This window comes from Salvelinus alpinus, chromosome 8 (assembly GCF_045679555.1).
Source record: "Salvelinus alpinus chromosome 8, SLU_Salpinus.1, whole genome shotgun sequence".
NCBI classification, from domain to species: domain Eukaryota; kingdom Metazoa; phylum Chordata; class Actinopteri; order Salmoniformes; family Salmonidae; genus Salvelinus; species Salvelinus alpinus.
The window spans coordinates 39,205,551-39,230,575 of NC_092093.1; the positions used below are offsets into that span (position 1 = coordinate 39,205,551).

The 25,025-nt window shown below is 44.0% G+C and overlaps 1 protein-coding gene across 1 annotated transcript in view; it reads left to right on the forward strand.

Moving 5' to 3' along the window:
- The first annotated feature begins 9,512 nt into the window (after window positions 1–9,512).
- Window positions 9,513–25,025, forward strand: part of LOC139583095 (rho guanine nucleotide exchange factor TIAM2-like) — a 63,848-nt gene continuing 48,335 nt past the window's right edge. Inside the window, exon 1 of the mRNA XM_071413838.1 lies at window positions 9,513–9,733. The gene's annotated coding sequence lies outside the window, so the exon portion shown is untranslated. The remainder of the gene's footprint in view (window positions 9,734–25,025) is intronic.

The window sequence follows — 25,025 nt, forward strand, 5'->3', positions numbered from 1 at the left end:
CTAATTAAGTGTATGTAAACTTACGACCAACTGGGAATGTGATGAAAGAAATAAAAGCTGAAATAAATCATTCTCTCTACTATTATTCTGACATTTCACATTCTTAATATAAAGTGGTGATCCTAACTGACCTAAGTCAGGGGATTTTTACTAGGATTAAATGTCAGGAATTATGATAAACTGAGTTTAAATGTAATTGGCTAAGGTGTATGTAAACTTCCGACTTCAACTGTATATTATTCTTATTTTGCATTTAAGTAGATACACTGTTGAAGTACATAGGTTCATGTCTTGGCCATGTAACGGTAAAAGCGAGATTTATTCTTTGATCACAAGCATGACTTCCAACACATGAAAGTTATGACTTTCTCACAGTAAGAGTCAGCGGAAAGCTTCCCCTCTGCACAGCACACTTCCCAGGTTGCAGGGAATTGCTGGGCTTTTGCACACGTTCAAACTCAAACGTAGTCCTTTGTACAGTAAGCTTCCCTCGCTGTCTAATATCTGTCAAGTATATTTCAAACGGTGGTGTGTATTATCACACTTGGCCTGTATTATCTTGTTTCCTCCGTAAGTTATCGTTGCTTTTGATCTAAAGGTATACATGCAGAACGCATTCAATAACTGCTGGTCTGCTGTTGACCCCCTTTTTGTGGTTTCACTAAGGTTTCAGTTAAAACACTTGGCGTACCACTAAAAAACACACGACATAGCGTAGTACTTGTTGATCTGACAGCCACGTTGAGTCGTACCTGGCCTCGTCCAGTGCTACGACGGTTGTGACGCTTTACTTCGCCACCGAGAGTCTGAAGGAGATGAACAAGTGAGTGCAAAAGAGATGGCGAGAGAGGAAAGGAGGGAAGTGGATGCAGGCTGGGAGGTCGTAGTTTACTTATGCAATGCTGAGGTCAAAAGGCACACTCGCTGGCAGAGGATGTGGGCAGATACTGTGAAAATAGAGCTGGATTTGTGTGAACACTACGGTTCTACTGTTCACATGGCGTGAAGGTTGCATGTTATTGGTTATTGTTATTGTATGTTATGTTATCTGAGTTAAACTTGGTCTCATGGGGCCATATTACAATTTCCATTAGTTGGCCATCATGACATCTGACTAGTTAAATAAAGGTTAAATAAATACATGTTTGAAATTATCTGGAAGCTCTACTCCTAAGTACATAAAACATTGGACGTACCGGTTAGGTATTAGGGGTTTTAAGGCAGGGCTTCTCCATGTTACAGATGGCTGTTTAAACTGTCAACGGCAGCTCCTGCTACACTGAATGAGTTATCAGAGAAGAACACCAGACGTCGTAGTCTCTCAAGGGATTACATGGATCGTTCATTTCATTTTCAAAGGATTTTTCCCAGTGTTATTGATGAGGATAGACCGAAATGAGCTGGGAGATGGAGGGAACATAGTGTGATGACTGGTGAGGCCGGGGATCGCATATGTGCTGAGGGTGACGGCCTTAACCGCTCGACCAACCTCGGGCGTTACATAGATTTTTCTAACAAATGACTCTAGCAAATTGGGGCGGCAGGTAGCCTAGTGGTTAGAGCATTGGACTAGTAACCGAAAAGTTGCAAGATTGAATCCCCAAGCTGACAAATCTGTCGTTCTGCTCCTGAACAAGGCAGTTAACCCACCGTTCCTAGGCCGTCATTGAAAATAAGAATTTGTTCTTTAACTGACTAGCCTAGTTAAATAAAAAACTGTAATTTCTGTGGCTCACTGTGTGTGTGGCTACTAGTCACTGGAGACAATCTGTCCCTTTTCACTCTGAGCAGCTGACCAAAGACTGTGTCAATGTGAGTGCTCTTTGCCCCATTCAACTACTTTGTTGACACATGCTGATTTGTAAGCATTGATGCTAATGTTTGCTATAGTTGGAGTGGGATATCTTTAGACAATAAGTAGACTCAGACTCCATGTCTGCTGTTTTAGATGAAACAATGAGAGCCTCACGTTAACCCAATGTGAATGATAACCCAATGTGAATGATAACCCAGTGTGAATGTCTGCACCGTTTATGCCCACCCAGGGACGTGTTCCCCTGCCTCGCTCCACCTCCTCCCCCTGTCACTCCACTGTCCCTGTGTCTGCCCCTACCACCATTATGATGTCAGAGAGCATTGAGTCCAGCTGTCTGGATGTCCCTTCTCCGGAGAGGGCAGTGGGCAGGTCCTCCCCTCAGAGAGAAAGAGGAAGATGGATTGGGGGCTGAGGCCCAGGGTGTAAAGGAGGGTGAGCTGTGTTAGCTTTTCTGTATCGACACCCAACGTCATCCTCTGACTATACTGGATTGGCACACAAGATGACGTAGCAGCCTAGTTAACACCCAGACATCTACACTGAGTGTTCTTATGAAATCATAATAAGAGTTGATCAACTTGTTTTGAATGATAACATATGTGAATGATCGCATATTTCAGTGCCAATTCTTGATTTATTATACTTCTTATGATTTTTAGAGGGCGCATCTGATGAGACGGAGGCACTGTACATCAATCTAAAGCAGGACAGAGTATCGCCAACGGGAGAACTGACGAGGGACTTCAGAGGGTCATTCATTCGATGCTGCAGAAATGACAAAGTCAATGAGAGGCTGCATCTGGTCAGGACCCTCAACAGCCCTTTATCGGAGAGTCCACCCTTTGATGATGTCACCTTTCTGGTCACTACAGTATATAACAGGGTCATGTTCTCTAGGGCGAACCATAGAAAAACATTTTGCAACTGGAAACGTAAATAACCATTTCTCATTGGACAAGTTCAGGTAGTAGCTCCCTGTTTCACTCATTTTCAGTGTGTTTTCTCCCTGCTGGACACAACCCTGATCAGTTGCGTAGCTTGTCAATCACAAACTAAATGGGAGTATATACCAAACTATGAATATAGAAAGTTGAGTCTGCTTATGTTATTCATTTTAATTTCTGGGCTACAGTATCATGCCATCATTTTTCAACTCTGTAGGTGTCACCTGTGGTATCTGTTTCACAGGCAAATAAGCCGACCTGTTGGCTATAGAACACGTGCTGGCCATGCTCACTGCACGGAGGGATTGTCAGTGGAGGGTTGGCAACTGTTGCTACTGCAGGATATCATTCACCACAAGAAAGACCCACCAGGTGGCAGCAGAGAGCTGTCTTTCCCTCTCAGAGCACATTGGCGGGATCAGGGTCCGTATATATCAACCAAGCACGAGTGCTTTTATGGCCAGGGACCTGATCCTAGATCAGCACCCCTACTCTGAGACGCTTTGTGAACACAGCCCAGATGCTTTTCTTCAGGCAGATGCAAAGATACAGTAGCTTATTTAAAATACAGACATATAGTTGAAGGTGAGAAAAAATGAAGTTGTATTCATCTTATTGAGGATATTCCTGAAAATTTGCTTTGGGTATTCCTAGGCTTTCTTGTAAAAATGGTTATACATGTTTGATTCAATGTTATGATTTTAAGAACGTATTTTGTTATGCAGTGCCACGCAGAGATTATGGGAATATGATGCTCCGTGCTAATAATAGGGCATATTTATTCAGGCTGATATTGGACTAACTCACAAATTAGTTTTCTAGATAACAGGGTCCATAAAGTACACCATGAATTGTTATACTATTTTTTCCCACTGTTGTTACACTGAAATAAGGGCTGTTTATTCAAGGTACACCCACACCTATTTAAGTACACACCTAGTTCAATTACTGTCGTATAACATCACTGTGTAGTAAAGGAAGCAGTGGCCTAAGCTAATGTTATCTAGACAATATACTATTTTTATTTAACTAGGCAAGTCAGTTAAGAACACATTTTTATTTACAATGACGGCCTAGGAACAGTGGGTTAACTGCCTTGTTCAGGAGCAGAACGACATATTTTTACCTTGTCAGCTCGGGGATTCGATCTCGCAACCTTTCGGTTACTGGTCCAATGCTCTAACCACTAGGCTACCTGCCGCCCCATAAAGAAATGACTGAGAATTAGCATTCATATTTAATACTGTATATATTTGATCATTTTAACATTGTAAATGTTTTGTACATTGTGTATGGGTTTTGTGGAAGTAACTTGTACTGTTTACATTTTGTATCAACCTAACAAGAATATGCAGTACAAAACAAAAGTCAGAGCTTTTGAAATGATGTATTGACTTATCTGTAGGTCACATGGCTCCAAATAGGATACTGTTGGCACCCATTAGACCTGCTGGTATTTCCATACAGAAGCATTCACACACTGAAATGAGTATTAAAGCATACCATCTGGGGTGACCATAAAATGTTCTATGTACTGTAAAGAAACTGCATATAAATGCTGAAACCTCAAAGTTCTGTGAATGAAGTTGACAGAAAGTAGCCTCGACGATGCAGATGATATCTTAGCCATCTGTTGCTGGCCCTTTGTGTCAAAGCACAAAGAAGGAGACTTTTCTGGCTGCCCTCCCTGTCAACCTCACCGCTCTAACACCAACTCATTTGAATGAGAATGAACGGGGGTGTTATTTCGTCTTTCTCCATTAGAGGTGTTATGCCTGATGGAGGGCCTGTCAATCCAAACCAGTCAAGCCTCGCTGTAGTCCTCGGGGTAGGTAGAGGGAACTCACCTTGCAACTTTAATAAGGTGAACAGAATTTAAATGTGTTTAGCAGGATGTTATCCTATCTAACTCCCCCTCAGGGCGAACACACTAGATATGTAACTGGGGTCAGGCGGAAGGCAAGGCAACAGAGAGGGAAGCCTGCTGCAGTAGACGTTTTTGGCTGGCTACCTAATATAACACCGCCGTGTGCTTATTATGTTTGATGACGAGGCTCTTTTCAAACTGACTACTGTACATTGGAGTGGTTGTGTGGGTCTTGGGTACTGTACGTTTGTATGAGCTTGAGCTGTGAAATCAATCGGGACATTCTGAAGACGTGACACAAGATATCTAAATGGACGACGGAGAATGAGACTTAATAAACATCAAGAGACAAAATGGCAACCCATTTCAGAGTGCAGGTTTTCAACAAACGTGTTAGAGAAACAGACCACGTCTCCATCCACAGTTTTTACTCGTAAAATCCTACGGTCTAAAAAGAAAATCACGACAGCTGTGAGGGGAACGAATAGTTTCTGTACAATTGTATAAACGCCAACAGATAATTTGTTTGTTTTTGTGTCGGTAAAGTTAATTATGCAAGAAAGGGTGGTGGAAACTCCTTTGTGCGCAAATATTCATATAATAACCATGTTATCGAAATAAACTTGGATTCACACGATGATATGGTGTGTGGTCCTCCCACTATGACTCGGGAAACCACAGAGTTTATTAGGCTACGGTGAAATGATGATGAACTTCACAGGGTGGCGAAAGTGCACGGTGAATCCTTTCCAATAAATATCGAGGGTCTTATTCTGGTGACATGATGATTGATGCTTGACTGCCATTTGACAAGTAAACATATTCTCGCTATTATCAATAATATTCTCATGTAGACTAGCCTACCAGCACAGCCTACTGCACCGGAGTCCTATCTGTGAGCTGTTGGCTAGAGCACGTGTGCCTAGACCAGTGCAAGCACATTTGCTATTGTTGGGGCCAGAGGAGTTAACACAGCCTATTCATATCCAACTACGGCACAGTTGCTTACAACTGTAAAATGCAGTGGAGGCTGGTGGGATCAGCTATAGGAGGACGGGCTCATTGTAATGGCTGGAATGGAATCAATGGAATGGTATCAAACATATGGAAATGGTCTCAAAATGAATTAATCATGAGAGGATTTGAGTGCATGCCTGCCTGCCTGTTTCCAAAGCATTTTTCTGCATGAATTAGATTTAGAAATGTCCTGTGAATCACTGGGCTATATACATATCTAGCAGACTCAGACCTTCTCCACTCAAGTGTACAGAGAGCAATGTCAACAGCAACTTTAATGTTGTTCCATTCATTAATCCGTACCTGAGGTGTTCAGTCACGCACGCACGCACGCACGCACGCACGCACGCACGCACACACACACACACACACACACACACACACACACACACACACACACACACACACACACACACACACACACACACACACACACACACTGGTGGTTATGGGGCACATTAGATTAAGTTGAATTAACGACACATGGTTTCACCATCCAAGCAGACATTATTCTATATCATGGTTGACAATCACAGCCGGATAAAATGTCCTTTCGCATCGAGTTCTCGCATTGTGTCAATATTACTGGGCTCTTTGGAGTGAGTAAACAGCCTTGAACAATAAATGTCATGAAAATGAAATTATACACTGGGTGAGAGAGATGTGGGCCCAAGTAATCTACATAGCCATGATAATGTGAGAAAAACATCAGCTATTTGTATTGGCAGATGTGTCCATCCCAAAGAATGTCCTGTGTCAACATGAGGTTGGTACAAGAAGGGCTATTTCTCTGTAGGTTATGTTCATGTATGTATTTTAGAAACAGATTCATCTCTTGACCTCTTATGTCCATAGTACCATCACTGTGTGAATTAAACTCATAATAAAGACTATTCTCTAAATTACCTAATATTAGACTATCAGCGCCCTATTCACAAAGAGTCTCAGAAGTGTGGATCTAGGAACAGATTATAAGGATGGGGGGGACCTGATCCTAGATCACCACTCCTACTCTGAGATGCTTTGTGAATATGGGCTCAGTTAGTCTTCTCTGAGTTGATTGAGAATCAGACCTGGTTGTCGCTCAGATGACAATGCCACACATTGTCTGTGGATGTCTGGATGTAGGATGTCTGTGGTGTAGTCTTGTGCTCCGTGTAGGGTCAGACCAGCTGTTTTGCTCTCTCCCTGCAATCCGCAGTGAAGGAGCTACAAAAGGATGCTTAATTCTTATGCCCTAGATGCATTGTTTACCACTTTGAACAACCGCAAAACAACGACAACAACATTCCAGACATCATTTTCTCACAGGAAATGGGATTTTCCTGGAAGACAATCTTGGAAGATGATTTGTCGGGCTGTGTTATGAGTTTCGACTTGCCACACAGATACCCTTGCCACACAGTATGTTCATCGCATGATCGAGTCAACAATCTAGACGTGCTCATATCCCAAAGTCCACAGCCTCACCCTTGCCTCGAGCTCAACCAACCAGTCTTGAATGCAAATGCAGATAATCACATGCAAATGTATGACAAACATCCACGAGGAAAAGCACTTCCTGTATCTCCCTAGCCTCCTGGGCCAAAATACAGTTAGTTCCCCCCAGAGGGACCTCCTCAATCTGTCCTCATCCCCTCAGTCAATATCAGCAGTGATGATGTTTCTGCCTAACTGGACACACATGGTGCGTCCAAATAGCACCCTATTCCCTATATGGTGCACTACATTTAGCCCTATGGGTGCACTATATAGTGAAAAGGGTGCGATTTGGTACGCACCCACAGGAATATTAATGTTGATTGTTCCTAAATGCTGACAGTGCTGCCGCCGGGCAGTCCAGATCCCCTGTGAGTCAAACAGGCTCCTCTCTCACCGGTTCTATATCTTCACATCATTACATTTTCTCCTCCTTTTTGGGGCCTTATGTCTAAATGCCCTGTGGCAATGATTCCATCGCGTGAGTGTTTGTCATGCCATTAGAACAAGGTTATGGTGTTAGACAGTTAGAAGCTGTACTCGGGTCTCTGTGGGGGTGCAGACAATAAAAGCAAAGCCAGCTCCAATGATAGCTAGACTGTAACAGGCCCTGTGGCTGACTTGGAAGCTATGTCCTGAAATAATACATGTGGCTGTGTGTGTGGATTTGACAGCCTGAACGGGGATGAGGGGACCTTCCCTTAGGCTGGAAATGATTACATCCTTGACAATGACAACCGTGTTGAAGGTAGAGACACCAAAGTGGCGAACTGGATCCAGCAAACACTAGATATAAGATGTCTCTTGATGTTTTAACTCGGGGTGGTTTATTTAAAACAGGGACTACAGGGGCTGATGAACCAAGTCACAGTAGACAGTAAATGCAAATGCTCTTATCCTTAGGGATGTTATATATCTTGTGGTGGGATTGGATGTCTAGTGCTGAGATAGGATAGATGGGATCAGTGAGGATAAATAGCCCAATCACGAGTGACCCAATCCCACGCCGGCTGTGTCCCAATTGGCACCCTAGTCCCTATGGGCCCTGGTCAAAAAGTAGGGCACTATATAGGGTGCCATTTGGAACACAGCCTCTGTCTGGTTCCATGCCCGGCCCGTCACCTCTCACCACCACTTACCTTTCCCCGGGGAACTCCACTGTAAATGGGAAACGTGAGCCCAGGTGGACACCCACCCACAAGGTTTCATTTCACAGCCTTGTGAACAGAGCGGTTTGTGAGGACTGGAGGGAGAAGAGAGGACAGGAGGCTGACACGGTGCCAGGCAGGCAGGGAACAGATAGATGGAGTGTTGTACCTATGGGAAGATGGACCTAGAAAAACGTTCAAACATGAAAACATTCACTTATACAGTATACTACCAATAAAAAAACACATTACAACTTCCGGCCCTCTGTTTAGAGTCGTCAATCATGGTTCCATCTATTCCCTCACTCAGCTTGATGGAAAAATCTTGTCATTGACTGGTGGAAATCAACTAAATGACCATCCAAAGTGTGTACCCAGAATGGTTCTAGTTTCCTTATTTGTGTTGTTGAAGAGACTGCTGAGAGGAGCATGTCCTAATTTAGATCAGGCTTCTCTGGTTAACAGATGACAGAACATGACTTAATTTGTGTTTACAAGGCTAGTGTGGAATTCCCCTGCTTTTCTTAGTCAGGACCAAATGAATACATCCCAATGTAACACTTGAATTGATTTGGTAATTCAGTTCTAAGGTCCACTTGACTTGGTCAAGCTTAACATTACGGTGTCCTCAAATCCTTATTACTGTGTAAATGTGAAAGTATTTTCTATTTCACTAGGCAAGTCAGTTAAGAACAAATTCTTATTTACAATGACAGCCTGCTGGGGAACAGTGGGTTTACTGCCTTGTTCAGGGGCAAAATGACAGATGTTTACCTTGTCAGAGGGGATTTGATCCAACAACCTTTCAGTTACCGGCCTAGCACTCTAACCACTAGACTACCTAGACTACCTACTTTAGTTATGTTGTACTCCTTACAGGCAGGAAAAGACTAAGAAGAACACCAATGTACACTCATGTGCATCTGTCTTTTGAATGTAGGGAATATCTTGACATGCATAGGAACCTTTGGGTAAGAAAGAAAATAATGGGACCATGACCCTTTATGGGAACAGGGATCCATAAAGTCTCTATTGTCTTGTAGAAGGATGAAGAACGAGGCGTAGCATACTTGATTTTGAGAAATTAGATGTTGTCAATGTCACAATTGTGAAAATGCATTATGTAATGACCTTGCTCTCTAGCTGTGTGACGAGATGCTTCTGTACCGTCAGACCGACGGGGGTGTGGTTTCCACCGATACAACTACTTGAGGAAGCCTGCACCAGCCCTTCAATGTATTGATGAGCATAATACTGTACATTTGTTGAATAATATAATCGGCTATACTGTCCATTGCTTCGACAACATTTGAATATCCGGGAGTTGTTAAGATAGGTCAGAGTTTTGTTGATTGGGACTCCAGCAAAGTGTTGTATCATTTGAATAACGTAAATGATTGAAGAAATGATGGAGTAACTGCAATGCTACACAACCTACGAACTACCCGTGCGATAAAAACTGGTGAGTTGAACTATTTAGTAAATGGGGATTTTATTGTCTCATCGTAGAAACATTTATCAGATACAAAATGTTATTGTCGCTCCAGAAAATGTGTTTTCGGACACTATGGTTAGGCCTGCTCTTTTTGTTTTTCTCACCAATCGACTCATATTATCCAGAAATTAGTCATCCTCTCACGTTTGTGGATCAAATGAAGGTGTTCAAATGAAACGTAAAACCTTTTCCCTGAAATGTTTTACTCTTTGAGCAACTTCACACCGTGGCGTGAGGTCACTAACAGTGAGCTCTTGGCTTATGCACATGACTATTTCTGTTGTCAAGCTTCACCTGACAGCTGTTCCAGGAGATGTCATGGATGGAACGATTCATTGATTAAAGTTGTCTTACTGTTAAATACGCAGTGAGAAACATAAAATGGTTAGAAAACGATGAGAGAATGGAAGATTATTGTGTAGCATTTTTATATTAATATATTAATTGGCTATTGTAGGCCTAGTTGTATCTTGTGTTTGAACAGAGAGAGAGAGCAGAGCATAGGTCATAGCGGCCACTGGTGGGTGATCTGGATGCAATTATAGGGGCCAAACCAAGACTATGAATAACAGTGGCTCTTAAGATAGTGTCCAATGAGTCTGACAGTCTTATTTGTTTTTCTGAATGGCTTATGGAATAAATATGACCAGTTCAGATGCCATTACAACTATACTGTGAGAGTTTATGCTCATTAAAAAGATACTTACAAACGGTACCAAAGGTTAACATTGCATTTCGATGACAATTTAAAAGGCAGCGATCAATGGAATTGTAACAGTACGATACCAGTAACGTAGCATTTATCGCATTAGCAAAGCATAGGAGCGTGAAGCCAGGTTTAGAAACCAACTGCTATGCAGCCCATTATTCATTAACTTGCTCCAACACAATGCTGTTAAGTTATTAGATCAAATATGGGGAAGCAAGTTATTAAGCAAAATATGGGGAAGCAAGTCTTCACACATGACTGAAGGTGCACCTTCTACTCGTCTACAGAACTCTCATTGTGCATGTAACCTTTAAGAGTACAAGACAGGAAACACTAATGACTAATGCATCTACATAACGTTGTGCTATGGTGGGAACAAATACATGTTTTATAGGTCAGACAGTTTATCTAAAATGTCAAACAGGTTCGATATGCAAACTCACAAAGATGCTTCATGGAGCTGAAAAGTTCAGTTACAGGATAGAGCTGGGACCATATGTATCAAGCATCTAGGATCAGCTCCTTCCTGTCCGTATAATCTTATTCATTATGATCTAAAAAGCTAAATTGATCATAGACCAGCACTCCAACACTGAGACGCTTGATACATACAGCTGTCTGTCTCTAATAAGGCTGTAATAGCTGGCCATTGACCATATGGCCATTGAGGTGGTGACCTCTTGGACATAGAGTGCAAAGACTGCTGTCAAATGAGCAAACAAGAGAAAGTTATCATGTGTGACCCTCTGAGGTAAGGGCAATACAGAACAGTGGAATTGAATTCTCCATGACATACATGACAGTATGGCCATTGTCCAACCTTATTTTGTTGGACCACATGAAAACAAACCTCTTGAAAGAATGCTGGATGACTTGTGGTTCAAGCTATCCTAGTTTCAGAGAAACTCCTTCCCGTTGAGTCAAGTTTCATCGTAGTATAACAAGAAAGAGCCAGAGAGGCCAACATTTTAAACAACAACAATCATTGACATAAGTCAGGGGTCAGTAACAGGTGGCCCGCGGGCCAAAAGTGGCCCGCAACTGATTTTGTTTGGCCCCCCAAAGTTTTATTTTTTAAGTGTTGCGTTCTAACACACTAGAAGTTGGAAACTGAACTGTTTACTCACTGGTCCGTTGCTGACAGCTGGACCCAGTCAAAAAACTGGTCAGCCCAAAGCAAACAAAGAGCCAGTCCAATGTATTGGACACCAGTCAAGGAGGGGGATATTGGACTCGTGCAACATTCCAACAGCTATGCTAGACCGACATATGCTTACAATCTTACAACAATAATCAGGTGAACCAACCAAACAACGTCATCAGCCAGACCTGGCCAACACTGGGCCAGCAAGTTATGCTTCCAGATAACCAGATGCAAATGGGCTGTGCTCACGCTCAATTGAAGTCAAACACTGGTCCAATTGGCTGCAATCAGGAGATAACATCAACCAATTCGCTAAGGCAAATTTGCTTTAGTAAAAGAGATCTGGCACCAGACTCCTTAGTACAAAATCATTATTCATAAGCACAATTTATTTTCTCAACATCTATCCTTGACAAATCCACCTTATTATACGCGTTCTTTCCAAAGAACAACACCCTCTAAAAAAAAACAGTCTACCCTCGAATCTAAACAATGTACCCTATAGTGTGGCTAGCAGCATCCCAGATAAAAGACTGTGTGTGTGTGTGTGTGCAGATGCAGTTCCGAACTTCCTACAGATGGATAAAGCCAAGGCAGTGGAGTGGTTAGTTACTACCGGCTTGGGTTTCCACGACAGTGCTCTCTTTGTGCCCGTCGGTCGGCAGCATGCCCCAGCCTTCCATCATGTGGCGGTGTGCTGTGTTTGCTCTGCCTACCGCCACTCTCCAGGACTCCAGTGGGCCTTTTGTGTGCTCTTTAGTCTGCCAAAGCCCGAAACACTCTCAGCTGCAGCACAACAAAGCCACATTAGGGGGTGGGGGTATTCCAGCCACTTAGTAGAGGCTGAAAAGAAAGAGACTTTTTTATGGCCAACATGAGGTGAATTTCCTTCTGAATTTCTGTCTACGTAGAGCAGTGAAAGAGAAGAGGGTGGCAAGCAACAAGCATCTTAATTACCTTGCCATCATATGAAATTGCACATGTGTGAATGTGAATGGTTAAGTGGATGGTGTATACAGTAAAAGGATAGCAGGTGCTTTTGTCAGCAATATAATTACTTCCGGCGCCGAAAAGAGATGGCTGCCTCGCTCCGTGTTCCTTGGAAAATATGCAGTATTTTGTTTTTTTACGTGTTATTTCTTACATCGGTACCCCGGGTAATCTTAGGTTTCATTACATACAGTCGGGAGGAACTACTGAATATACGATTAACGTCAACTCATCATCGTTCCTACCAGGAATACGACTTTCCCGAAACGGATCCAGTGTTTTGCCTTCCACACAATACAATGGATCTGATCCCAGCCGGCGACCCTGTGCGACGCCGAAAAAGGGGAAAACGTGGCGGTCTCGTGGTCAGGCTTCGGAGACGGGCACATCGCGCTCCACTCCCTAGCATACTACTCGCCAATGTCCAGTCTCTTGACAATAAGGTTGATGAAATCCGAGCACGGGTAGCATTCCAGAGAGACATCAGGGATTGCAACGTGCTCTGCTTCACGGAAACATGGCTAACTCAAGGGACGCTAACGGAGTCGGTGCAGCCAGCTGGTTTCTTCATGCATCGCGCCGACAGAAACAAACATCTTTCCGGTAAGAAGAGGGGCGGGGGGGTATGCCTTATGATTAACGAGAAGTGGTGTGATCATCATAACAACACACAAGAACTCAAGTCGTTCTGTTCACCTGATCTAGAACTCCTCACAATCAAATGTCGACCGCATTATCTACCAAGGGAATTCTCGTCAATCATAATCACAGCCGTATACATTCCCCCCCAAGCAGACACATCGATGGCCCTGAACGAACTTTATCTGACTCTTTGTAAACTGGAAACCACACACCCTGAGGCTGCATTCATCGTAGCTGGGGATTTTAACAAGGCTAATCTAAAAACAAAACTCCCTAAATTCTATCAGCATATCGATTGTGCTACCAGGGCTGGAAAAACACTAGACCATTGTTATACTAATTTCCGCGACGCTTATAAGGCCCTCCCCCGCCCCCCTTTCGGAAAAGCTGACCACGACTCCATTTTGTTGATTCCAGCCTACAAACAAAAACTCAAACAACAAGCTCCCGCGCTCAGGTCTGTTCAACGCTGGTCCGACCAATCTGAATCCACGCTTCAAGACTGCTTCGATCACGCGGATTGGAATATGTTCCGCATCGCGTCCAACAACAATATTGACGAATATGCTGATTCGGTGAGCGAGTTCATTAGGAAGTGCATTGACGATGTCGTACCCACAGCAACGATAAAAACATTCCCAAACCAGAAACCGTGGATTGACGGCAGCATTCGCGTGAAACTGAAAGCGCGAACCACTGCTTTTAACCAGGGCAAGGTGACCGGAAGCATGACCGAATACAAACAGTGTAGCTATTCTCTCCGCAAGGCAATCAAACAGGCTAAGTCTCAGTACAGAGACAAAATCGAGTCGAAATTCAACAGCTCAGACACAAGAGGTATGTGGCAGGGTCTACAGTCAATCACGGATTACAAAAAGAAAACCAGCCCCGTCGAGGACCAGGATGTCTTGCTCCCAGACAGGCTAAACAACTTTTTTGCCCGCTTTGAGGACAATACAGTGCCACTGACACGGCCCCCTACCAAAACCTGCGGGCTCTCCTTCACTGCAGCCGAGGTGAGTAAAACATTTAAACGTGTTAACCCTCGCAAGGCTGCAGGCCCAGACGGCATTCCCAGCCGCGTCCTCAGAGCATGCGCAGACCAGCTGGCTGGTGTGTTTACGGACATATTCAATCAATCCTTATCCCAGTCTGCTGTTCCCACATGCTTCAAGAGGGCCACCATTGTTCCTGTTCCCAAGAAAGCTAAGGTAACTGAGCTAAACGACTACCGCCCCGTAGCACTCACTTCCGTCATCATGAAGTGCTTTGAGAGACTAGTCAAGGACCATATCACCTCCACCCTACCGGACACCCTAGACCCACTCCAATTTGCTTACCGACCCAATAGGTCCACAGACGACGCAATCGCAACCACACTGCACACTGCCCTAACCCATCTGGACAAGAGGAATACCCATGTGAGAATGCTGTTCATCGATTACAGCTCAGCATTTAACACCATAGTACCCTCCAAACTCGTCATCAAGCTCGAGACCCTGGGTCTCGACCCCGCCCTGTGCAACTGGGTCCTGGACTTCCTGACGGGCCGCCCCCAGGTGGTGAGGGTAGGTAACAACATCTCCACCCCGCTGATCCTCAACACTGGGGCCCCACAAGGGTGCGTTCTGAGCCCTCTCCTGTACTCCCTGTTCACCCACGACTGCGTGGCCATGCACGCCTCCAACTCAATCATCAAGTTTGCGGATGACACTACAGTGGTAGGCTTGATCACCAACAACGACGAGACGGCCTACAGGGAGGAGGTGAGGGCCCTCGGAGTGTGGTGTCAGGAAAATAACCTCATACTCAACGTCAACAAAACAAAGGAGATGATTGTGGACTTCAGGAAACAGCAGAGGGAGCACCCCCCTATCCACATCGACGGGTCAGTAGTGGAGAAGGTGGAAAGTTTTAAGTTCCTCGGTGTACACATCACGGACAAACTGAACTGGTCCACCCACACAGACAGCGTTGTGAAGAAGGCGCAGCAGCGCCTCTTCAACCTCAGGAGGCTGAAGAAATTCGGCTTGTCACCAAAAGCACTCACAAACTTCTACAGATGCACAATCGAGAGCATCCTGTCGGGCTGTATCACCGCCTGGTACGGCAACTGCTCCGCCCACAACCGTAAGGCTCTCCAGAGGGTAGTGAGGTCTGCAGAACGCATCACCAGGGGCAAACTACCTGCCCTCCAGGACACCTACACCACCCGATGTCACAGGAAGGCCATAAAGATCATCAAGGACAACAACCACCCAAGCCACTGCCTGTTCACCCCGCTATCATCCAGAAGGCGAGGTCAGTACAGGTGCATCAAAGCAGGGACCGAGAGACTGAAAAACAGCTTCTATCTCAAGGCCATCAGACTGTTAAACAGCCACCACTAACATTTAGCGGCCGCTGCCAACATACTGACTCAACTCCAGCCACTTTAAAAATGGGAATTGATGGAAATTATGTAAAAATGTACCACTAGCCACTTTAAGCAATGCCACTTAATACAATGTTTACATACCCTACATTACCCATCTCATATGTATATATACTGTACTCTATATCATCTACTGCATCTTGCCATCTTTATGCAATACATGTACCACTAGCCACTTTAAACTATGCCACTTTATGTTTACATACCCTACAGTACTCATCTCATATGTATATACCGTACTCTATACCATCTACTGCATCTGCCATGCCGTTCTGTACCACCACTCATTCATATATCTTTATGTACATATTCTTTATCCCTTTACACTTGTGTGTGTGTGTAAGGTAGTAGTGTGGAATTGTTAGGTTAGATTACTGTTGGTTATTACTGCATTGTCGGAACTAGAAGCACAAGCATTTCGCTACACTCGCATTAACATCTGCTAACCATGTGTATGTGACTAATAAAATTTGATTTGATTTAATTAATGAAGAGAGATGTTGTGGCTGGGAGAGGATAGAAAGAACAAACAGAGGTCTGTGAGTAACAGTTCAACAGTCTTGAATCAAATATTATTCCCCGCCAGTAAATGTAATTCAATTGAATATAGCTGTGAGCAGCAATGAATGGGGTTCACAGAATGACAGAAAGGACACAAGATCAGTTGGATAACAAAGCAAGCACTCTATCATGTAGGAACTATCTTCCTTTATCTGAAATCAGGGAAAGCATTACCATGATGTTTATCTTTCAATGTCACAAGTGTGACGCAAGGGAAGTTTAGTCTAGTTCTGTAGGTTGTTTTATCATTGAATGCAGCAGGTAATCATTCTTAAAGCCATTACTATACTAATCACAATATTTGACATTGTTCATCTGCATTATTTAAATCTAACATTGATTTGCATGAGACAAAGTACACTTGATCAATAGGTATTGCTCTATTATACAACGGGTGAGTCTAATCCTGAATGCTGATTGGTTAAAACCGCATTCCAGCTGGTGTCTATTCCACAAGTTACCACTGGCTAAATCTATAACGTTGAAATGCCTATTTACTCTGTTCCATCTCACTGCGCAATCCACTGTCTCATCAGCCCTGCCAGGAAATGTTGAACTTGATCTCCACTATAAAAAGCATCTAGGCATTATCTCCCATTTCTTTTAAACTAGCATTTGGTTTTCAACAGCAGAGAATTGTATAAACCTTGCTGTCTGTTTCTCCGACCTTTTCAATACTGTTTCAATATTGAATTGCGATCTCCACCATCCCATATAAAGTGAATGTGTCCAAACGAGACAGAGCAAATTGAGCTGGTCGTTTCTAAATAACCCACCCATCGTTCGCAGCTGGTGCCTTATGAAGGACATTGAATTTACCACTTCAAATCATGTATTTCTGGGCAACATCAAACAGCTAAGAAGGCAAGGAAAAGATATCACAAACAGCCACCCTCCCATCACCGATAAGGACATGGACCAGCTCTAAAACTCCCAGGCTCTGAATCCCAGTACACCAAGGGGTCTGGTCCAGAAAGTGTGCTTCGACCTCCAGTTACATCTGGGTCGAAGAGGAAAAGATGGGAACAGACCACTAAAGCCCAACTCATTCCTCGTAAAAACCTTAGACCGTTCTCGTCTGTTATGTTGTTCATAGCCTGTTTGTGTTATTTCTAAGTTGCACTCGTTATTAGGCTACTGGAAAACAATATTAAAACAACGCATTCGCTCTCTCAGGTACGCCACTCTCGCATATAACAAGGCCACAAAGAATCATCTGGACCCAATGGAGAGGGGCAGGGAGTCCAAGAGGGGATTGATGTTCGAGCAGCCAGGGAACCTACTATGCCCGGTGGCATCACTGGAGAAATATCTATCGAAATACCCAGAGAACGCCCTTGCATTTTATCTCCACCCAAGGAGAGGCGAGTATATCGGGGACTCGATCTGGTACACGTCAGAGCTGATGGGCGTGAACTATCTGCCAGCACTTCTACCCAAGATATGCAGGGCAGCGGGAACAACTACATACACAAATCACAGCATCAAGACCACAACAGTCCAGAAACTGGCCAATGCTGGTTTAGAAGAGAGGGAGATTATGTCAGTGAGTGGGCATCGGTGCGAAGGTTCGCTCCATAGCCACTGACATCCGTCACTGACAGACAGAAAACACTGGAGCAACATCCTGGCCAAAAACAAAGAGAACACTGCAGCACCATCAACACCCAAAAGGCTGAAGCAAGGCAGCAGAAGTAGTAGCACAGATTCCGACAGATATTTCAACCAATGCACAATCCAGGGAAATGTACAGATACATGTGACACAATAAGTAGCGATAGCTATGTTAGCTGTGGTGGATAACAAAGATAATGTATGGTTTCATTTATTAAAATCAGCTCAAATGAATGTCACGGATTGTCTTTGTTTTGTCTGAACAGTGTCCTGACAAGAGAGGAAATTTTTTCTGCCAGGCAAAGTCGTGCATCATAAGCTCATTGTTATGGATGTATCCAAATAAATCTTAACTAGAAAACAGCTTATGCAAATGCTGCTACTTTGCTTTTATTCTGGCTGCACTTTTTGACGTGACTGTAAATTAGCCGTAGTTGGCTAGCTAGCAAGCAAGCAAAGGGATAAGAACGTTGCCAGTCAGTATGGCAATGGAAAATCTAGAACGAACACTGCTGGGTTTTTCACTCGCAACAGTTTCCCGTGTGTATTAAGAATGGTCCACCACCCAAACCACATCCAGCCAACTTGACACAACTGTGGGAAGCATTGGCCTCAACATGGGCCAGCATCCCTGTGGAACGCTTTCGACAGCTTGTAGAGTCCATGCCCCGACGAATTGAGGATGTTCTGAGGGCAAAAGGGGGTGTACTCAGTGTACATAAGGTTTACATACCACATTTCATGGCCCCATGTGCATTGGTTCAGTTCGTATAGCCATGGTGTGAGATGGTGCCATCTATTGGTGTAGCATGGCCGACTTTGAATGCAGCAACAGGGCTATATGTGGCGTCATACCCAAGAAGACAATAGGCTGTAATCGCTGCCAAAGGTACTTCAACAAAGTACTGAGTAAAGGGTCTTTATATGAATGGAATATATATTTTTTTTTTAAACCTGTTTTTGCGTCGTCGTTATGGGGTGTTGGGTGTAGATTGATGAGGGGAAAAAATCGATTTAATCCATTTTCATTTAAGGCTGTAACGTAACAAAATGTGGAAAAAGTGAAGGCGTCTGAATACTTTCCTAATGCACCGTATCTGTTCTTGAAGTTCTCCTATGTGAGAGCTCCTAAGAGCTTATTTGTGGTACATATAAAGACAGTAAGATCCACCAATAGGTGAAGTCCCTGGGTAGTGGGTACATTTTTCCAGTGGTAGTCATCACAGGCACGTAGCCCAGTAACCTCATCCAGCCCAGACCTAGTGGTAAAGAGCCTTGATGTCTTTGTGGGTCCGGTGCAGAAGAAGGGTCCTCTGTGTTCAGCTATCTGAACTGCTGGCGTGTGGAATGTGCGGTGGATTTTCTACCCAATTAACCCATATTTTGTCTTGCAAGCCGGCACTTTTTCACGATGGAAGAATGCGATGTAGGCTTAGCTGTCCTGGGTTTTGTTGTTTTTTCGCTAAATCCTCTTGCGCACAACAATAAGACTGGGTGTACCGAGCATGAAGAGTCCTTGTGATCTCACAATGGAGACCCATTATACATAGGGCATTATAAGGCACGAGAGCAGCCCTGATACCATCTTATTTCACTCATGTAAAACTCAATTATGGCAGGCAGAACTATTATACTATTAAAATGCCCCTGGCCAATAAACGTAATTGGATTCACATTTTCTTCATAATAAAGAGTTAATTGTTGACCTCAATTGGGTCGGACATTGGAATGAATAATACAAATAAATAAAAAATGTGATTTGTTACATTAAGATCAAAATCAGACAGCGATGATCATTTAAATCTATCATTTCTCTTGGAGAGTCATCTTTATAGAAGAACAAAAGTTATTCATTATCTTGTTGTTAACATCATGGACAATTCAAGAGGTTCTACCCAATGTTGATAACCAATGTTGATTTAAATTGAGACTGAAGTGGAGCGTTGCTCAGTTGTGCTGGCTATACCAAAGGCAAGTGCCTGGCTCTAGGTAGGTGAAAAAGCCCACATTTTTGGAACAAAAGAACCCATTGAGCGTCATAGAGAATATGATGCCGAAAGTCAACATAGAGAGGAAGGGAAGGGTACTGTCAGAGCTCATACCTTAACCCAAATAAAACAAAGCAAATACTGTTATTGGCAAAACACTCTCCTTTTTGTTGTTGTGGAAAAGCGAGATCCACAACAAAAGCGTTGTGGAAAAGCGAGTTGCTGTGAACACAGCTGAATGGAGTGTTTCAGTGTTTGAAGTCATTTCAGAGGCTGGCATTAGCCTAGTGGGGAATCTCTGACAGCAACAAAGAGCCAGACTTTAAAGGACCCTAATATGAATTAGTCATATGTAATTGCGCTCTCACTTCAAAGTATTATCCTTTAACATGCAACAGCCAATCTAAGATTCTGTTACTATGGCTGCTTTGGTGAAGCACTTCAAGCTACAGGTAACTTCTAAAATAAAGGAAACACCAACATAAAACGTCTTTATTGGAGGGACCATTCTTCCACAAGAAATTCCATAATTTGCTGTTTTGTTGATGGTGGTGGAAAACGCTGTTTCAGTCACCGCTCCAGAATCTCCCACAATTGTTCAATTGGGTTGAGATCTGGTGACTGAGACACACACACATCCTTTAAACCCCCTATGCTCCTTTGAGACCCCGCTTTCAAAGTCACTAATCTCTTCTTCTAGCCACGGTAGCCATAATAATTGGCAACTGGGCATTTTTATGCATGACCCTAAGCATGATAGGATATTAATTGCTTGATTAACTCAGGAACCACACCTGTGAGGAAGCACCTCCCACTGGGCACAAACGTCAGTTCAATGTCTCGTTTTGATTTACATTTGATTGAGTTGTCAACTAACGTGAATTCATCGGGAAATTGCTATACAACCGTTCCCTTATGCCATAGTTTGTACATCTCAATTGTCAGTAGAAAGCACATTTGTTTAAACAAGTCAGGCATATCAGCTATGTTTTTTTTAAATCCAGTAAATGAGGCTGAATGAACTGTTTCGCTGCCAGACAAGGCGCCGCTGATAGCCAGGTGTAGCAGTGGTAAGGTATTGGGACTGCTGTTGGGACTCTAGTGTTGAGACAGCTTTATGTAGGCCCTAACAGTTTGTGGGCACGGTTTTTTACAGTTACAGTGCAATTTACAATTACAGTGCAATTTTTGTATTGTTTAGTGTTGTGTTGTGTAGTGGCATTGCTGGTACGCGTACATATTTCTTTCACCCACCAAGATTTACATGCTAAAATTGCCACTAGTTGTTATGCAGTCGGTAGCTATATATACTGAGTGTACAAAACATTAAGAACACCTTAATATTGAGTTGTGCCCCCTTTTGCCCTCAAAACAGCCTTAATTAATCAGGGCATGGACTCTACAAGGTGTCAAGTGTTCCACACTGATGTTGGCCCATGTTGACTCCAATGCTTCCCACAGTTGTGTCAAGTTGGCTGGATGTCCTTTGGGTGGTGGACCATTCTTGATACACACAGGAAACAGTTGACAATAACAGTTGACAAACAATAAAAACAGCAGCGTTGCAGTTCTTGACACACTCAAACCTGTGCGGTTGGCACCTACTACCATACCCCGTTCAAAGGCACTTAAATATTTTGTCTCCTCCCGTTCATCTACACTGATTGAAGTGGATTTAACAAGTGACGTGAATAAGGGATCATAGCTTCCACCTGGATTCACCTGGTCAGTCTATGTCATGGAAAGAGCAGGTGTTCCTAATGTTTTGTACACTCAGTGTAGTTCCTAATATGCACTCTCTCTCAACTATGAGACAAAAAGTCTACAGTATGCCTAAAGCATGCTTAGATAATCTGCATTTCCAAAACATAGACATGGATTGCCAGGCCAGCCCTCTGCCTCGTTGATATACACAGTCCCCTCACACATATGTACATTATTTCCAGGAAAGAGGAAATCACCAACATATAACTCATGATAAAGTGGGTTACTTTGTGGCCCACAGCTGTAATTTAGGTCGTCCTCTGTCTCCATGGTCTCCACCACTGGGCACACTGGCTTTGCTGGAGACCCGAATGGGGGAGAGAGTGGATGGGGGGGGGGGTTTCAGTTAGGGGTAAAGTTTTTTTCCCTGACTGGAAAAACAGCCTGCGTTACGTACCACAGTCCTGCATCCTCCAGCCACACCAAAGACTCGTGGCTCGCATTAGGGTCTCTCCGCGATGCCATTTCACAGCAAATGTGACCTTATCAATCTCCCATATGGGATAATGGGCGTCCATTGCAAACCCAATGCTCTCTCTTTGTGCTCATGCATGTGTGGCATTAGAACAGAATCGAATCTCGTCCAGCTGCAACCCCCTCTTAACACGGCAGCCGCTTGCCCAGACCAGACCACAGATGGGCCAAGGAGGTTTGTTTCCATCTCTGAAATTAGTGTCAAGTTGACCGACCCTATCAAACATGTTCATTCTTCTATTCCTCGGTGTGTATTAGGAGAGCTCCCTCTTCTCAGGGAAGCGTGTCATCCTCTCCTATCGTTTAATGCTGCCGAGTTTCAGAATACAAGAGCACTTTTTTTTAAAGTGCTTTCAAAATATAACCCCGACCTCCATTCATACTCAAAGCATAGATTGCTGGCTTATACTGCTTTGTGCATTCAAGTTGTTGTTGTGCAGAAGTGAGGGACAGAGGACAGGCTCTAGCTACTCTGTTAGGCTTTTTGAGGTTGGTTCGGCTACAGTTTGATTCTAAAAAAATAATAACAGATTTTTCTTTAAAACAATGTAGCATTAAATGTTTGCATTATCAAATCAATGCATTATCAAATCAAATCAAATGTATTTATATAGCCCTTCTTACATCAGCTGATATCTCAAAGTGCTGTACAGAAACCCAGCCTAAAACCCCAAACAGCAAGCAATGCAGGTGTAGAAGCACGGTGGCTAGGAAAAACTCCCTAGAAAGGCCAAAACCTAGGAAGAAACCTAGAGAGGAACCAGGATATGAGGGTTGCCAGTCCTCTTCTGGCTGTGCCGGGTGGAGATTATAACAGAACATGGCCAAGATGTTCAAATGTTCATAAATGACCAGCATGGTCAAATAATAATAATCACAGTAGTTGTCGAGGGTGCAACATGTCAGCACCTCAGGAGTAAATGTCAATTGGCTTTTCATAGCCGATCATTGAGAGTATCTCTACCACTCCTGCTGTCTCTAGAGAGTTGAAAACAGCAGGTCTGGGACAGGTACCACGTCCGGTGAACAGGTCAGGTCATAGCCGCAGGCAGAACAGTTGAAACTGGAGCAGCAGCACGGCCAGGTGGACTGGGGACAGCAAGGAGTCATCATGCCAGGTAGTCCCGAGGCATGGTCCTAGGGCTCAGGTCCTCCGAGAGAGAGAGAAAGAGAGAGCATACTTAAATTCACACAGGACACCGGATAAGACAGGCTCCGTAGACTAGACGGGCACATCGCGCACCGCTCCCGAGCATACTACTCGCCAATGTCCAGGCTCTTGACAACAAGGTAGACGAAATCCGAGCAAGGGTTGCCTTCCAGAGAGACATCAGAGACTGTAACGTTCTTTGTTTCACGGAAACATGGCTCACTCGAGACACGCTATCGGAGTCGGTACAGCCACCTGGTTTCTTCACGCATCGCGCCGACAGAAACAGGCATCTCTCTAGTAAGAAGAAGGGCGGGGGTGTATGCCTTATGATTAACGAGACGTGGTGTGATCATAACAGCATACAGGAACTCAAGTCCTTTTGTTCACCTGACCTAGAATTCCTTACAATCAAATGCCGACCGCATTATCTACCAAGAGAATTGTCTTCGATTATAATCACAGTTGTGTTATTTCCCCCCCAAACAGACACATCAACGGCCCTGAAGGAACTTCATTTGAGTCTATATAAACTGGAAACCACATATCCTGAGGCTGCATTTATTGTAGCTGGGGATTTTAACAAGGCTAATCTTAAAATAAGGCTCCCTAAATTTTATCAGCATATCGATTGCGCGACCCGGGCTGGCAAAACCCTTGATCATTGTTCTTCTAACATCCGCTACACATACAAAGCCCTCCCCCGCCCCCCTTTTGGAAAAGCTGACCACGACTCCATTTTGTTGCTCCCAGCCTATAGACAGAAACTAAAACAAGAAGCACCCGTGCTCAGGTCTGTTCAACGCTGGTCCGACCAATCGGATTCCACACTTCAAGATTGCTTCGATCACGTGGACTGGGATATGTTCCGCGTTGCGTCGAACAACAACATTGATGAATACACTGATTCGGGGAGCGAGTTTATTAGCAAGTGCATCGGTGATGTTGTACCCACAGCGTCTATTAAAACATTCCCCAACCAGAAACCGTGGATTGATGGCAGCATTCGCGCAAAACTGAAATTGCAAACCACTGCTTTTAATCAGGGCAAAGTGACCGGAAACATGACCGAATACAAACAGTGTAGCTATTCCCTCCGCAAGGCAATTAAACAAGCTAAGCGTCAGTATAGAGACAAAGGAAAGTCGCAGTTCAATGGCTCAGACTTGAGAGGCATGTGGCAGGGTCTACAGTCAATCACGAACTACAAAAGAAAAACCAGCCCGTCGCGGACCACAATGTCTTGCTCCCAGAAAAACTAAACAACTTCTTTGCTCGCTTTGAGGACAATACAGTGCCACTGACACGGCCCGCTACCAAAACCTGCGGGCTCTCCTTCACTGCAGCCAACGTGAGTAAAACATTTAAACGTGTTAACCCTCGCAAGGCTGCAGGCCCAGACGGCATCCCCAGCCGCGTCCTCAGAGCATGCGCAGACCAGCTGGCTGGTGTGTTTACAGACATATTCAATCAATCCTTATCCCAGTCTACTGTTCCCACATGCTTCAAGAGGGCCACCATTGTTCCTGTTCCCAAGAAAGCTAAGGTAACTGAGCTAAATGACTACCGCCCGTAGCACTCACTTCAGTCATCATGTAGTGCTTTGAGAGACTAGTCAAGGACCATATCACCTCCACCCTACCTGACACCCTGACCCACTCCAATTTACTTACCGCCCCAATAGGTCCACAGATGACGCAATCGCAATCACACTGCCCCAACCCATCTGGACAAGAGGAAAATCTATGTAAAAATGCTGTTCATCGACTACAGCTCAGCATTTAACGCC